The following is a 2639-nucleotide window of genomic DNA, read 5'->3' as shown; positions in this document are numbered from 1 at the left end:
GAAGATCCAGCCGAATGAAAAATAAAATTAATTAATTAAGTGATAAAAAAATTAAATAAAAGTAAAGGATGAGGTCACCACACCATCGCCATCATCGAAAGGTGATGTGGACTAGTGTGTTCGAGACAAGTAACCTCAAGACCAAACAGATGAATTCTAGAAAAACATCCAGTTCTCCTACTTCTCTAACACTCCACACTTCCACCTTCATTTAAGGAAAGAACTATTTCTGTGACTGTTTTCTGTAATTTGTTGGTGAATCCAGGTCTCCATACCTACATTCTTTCTCAGGTCGTTAGCCACTAAGTTAGTGTTACAGAACTTTAATCTCGATGCCACAGATGTATCTATCTTCATCAGTCAGTTCTCATTGGGTAGCCTCTCTACATCTGGTAAAGTTGTAGGTATAAAGAAATTACTGCAATTTTCCTGTCTTGAGAAATTAGAATCAAGGGAAATTTACATAACAATATGAGAGTGTGAGCTTACTGTAGGTGAAACATTACACAGAGAATTTCCAACTTTTGTTTTAAGTCACTCTTGTCTTATAAATAAGTAGAATGGCCAGAATAATCTTAATCAATTTTATTGTGCAAAATTAAAATTCAAAAATACTTTTTATTGTATTCTGTCCACATCTCAAGACAGTGAGATTTAATGAATATAGCTATATAGAGACAAATATCAACCATCATTTTTCATTTTCTCAAAAAGATGGTGAGTTTAATGATGTCGTTATCTTCACCAGCTTCTAGTGTAGGGAATCTAAGGTTGATCCATTTCCCCCAAATCTTTTGTTTAGTAAGTTTTTATGCAAGTGGAAAACTTAGTGCTAACAGAAACAAATTTGACCACACTTTTTAAATTATAGGATAATTACTAATTCTGTGGTCATTCATTCCCATGCCATCAACTCCAACACAGGAAACTATGAGAAATAGAACCACTGGTAAAATTAAACCTGCAATTATAGCACCAATTTCTAGGATATGTTGATTTTTCTCTATTTTGCAACATGTACACAGATATATAAAAATTTTTCATTTATTTCTCACACATTGACCCCGCAAATCTAGTTTGTCATGCCATAATGATTTTATTAAATTTAAGACAGTTTTTGATACTGCTTTATAGCCTTCCTTGTTAGTTGATTTTTAATGTGAATGTGATAACATACTCAGTGTATTAGCACAAACTGGCATCACCAACTCAACGGACATGAGTTTGAGCAAACTCTGGGAGATAGTGAAAGACAGGAAATCCTGGCTTGCTGCAATCCATGGGGTTGCAAAGAAGCGGACATGACAGCGACTGAACAACAACAACAAATCCTTGAAAACACTAATGGAAGAAAGGAAGAAAGAAGAAAACAAGGATGAAAGAAAGGAACAGGAAAGAAAGAGAATGAAGCAAATTCATGCTTTATCTTAAAATTTATCTTAAATTTATCTTAATTCACCACCATTTTAGCTATTAGTTACCTTTGCCACCTAGTATTTGGATCAATCTCTGTATTTGCAGTAAATTCCCATCACATTTCATATCTTTGCTAATCTCCTCCATCTATTTCCAGAAATATTTGTAGATATCCTTCATTTCTCTCATCTTCCACTCTCTGCTCTTCTTGGTTCTTAGGTTAAGGTATTCAAGGTTTCATTATACTTTGACTTACCACTCAAACAGTTCCCAAATTTTCCTAATTGGTTGAAGCCCCCTCTAGAATCCTCCTTCCATCACTATTATCTACATAACTAGTCTCTAATCTTTTTCCTTCCCTATAGTCATAGTAAACTATTAATTGAATAAATTTCACCTCATTCTGTGTGTTATATGTCTCTCTGGACCAGTGTTGTCGTTTGTTGTTTTTTTCTGGCCACACTGAATGACATGCTGGATCTTAGTTTCCTGATCAGGGATCAAGCCCATGCCCCTGCAGTGGGGGCTCAAGGTCATAACCACTGGGTAGCCAGGGAAACCCCAGTACTGTCAGTCTTAAATTATCAGTTTTATTGGCAGGTGCCCTGGGTAATTCAAATGACATGATCATACGTCTGATTTGACACACCCCACCCACAGATCGAAAGTGGAAAGGACAGTAATCTAAGTAATAATAAATATTGAGCACTTAGTGCTTTGCAGTACTATCTGAATTTAAACTCAGTCTAAACATGAAACCATCCCTTTTACTAATACATTATACTGTTGTGCTGAGGAGAAAGAGAAGAAAGAAGGCAGAGGAGGAAGGGTGGACGATATGGCAACAGTGGGTAAGTCTCTAATGTTGAAAAGTACTGGAATGGTATCCTGAATTCCATGCTCTGTGCCTGCACACATGGCCCAACACAGCATGTATTGAACAATTACAAAGTTCCAAGTCCTAGGTAATGTGCTGTATGTGACACGCTGCCTAGTGTGTAAGAAGTGATGTGGTCCCCATTTTCCTAGAGCTTACACTTTAGTAATGGAGAAGAGCAAGGGGCACAGAAGAATAGAATCCGGGATGGGGCTTCAGACAGTCTGAAGTGTTCTCTGAAGGATGCTCCACTCTGTTCTGCTTAGTTGCTTAGTCAGCAGTGCTAATCAGAAAGGGGCAGAGAAGAGCCCTGGAGCAATGGAACTAGCGTGTGCAAATGCCCCAC

Source organism: Giraffa tippelskirchi, chromosome 12, assembly GCF_054371585.1.
Source record: "Giraffa tippelskirchi isolate mGirTip1 chromosome 12, T2T-mGirTip1v1.2.pri, whole genome shotgun sequence".
Lineage (NCBI taxonomy): Eukaryota > Metazoa > Chordata > Mammalia > Artiodactyla > Giraffidae > Giraffa > Giraffa tippelskirchi.
Note: the sequence above shows the minus strand (reverse complement) of the source record.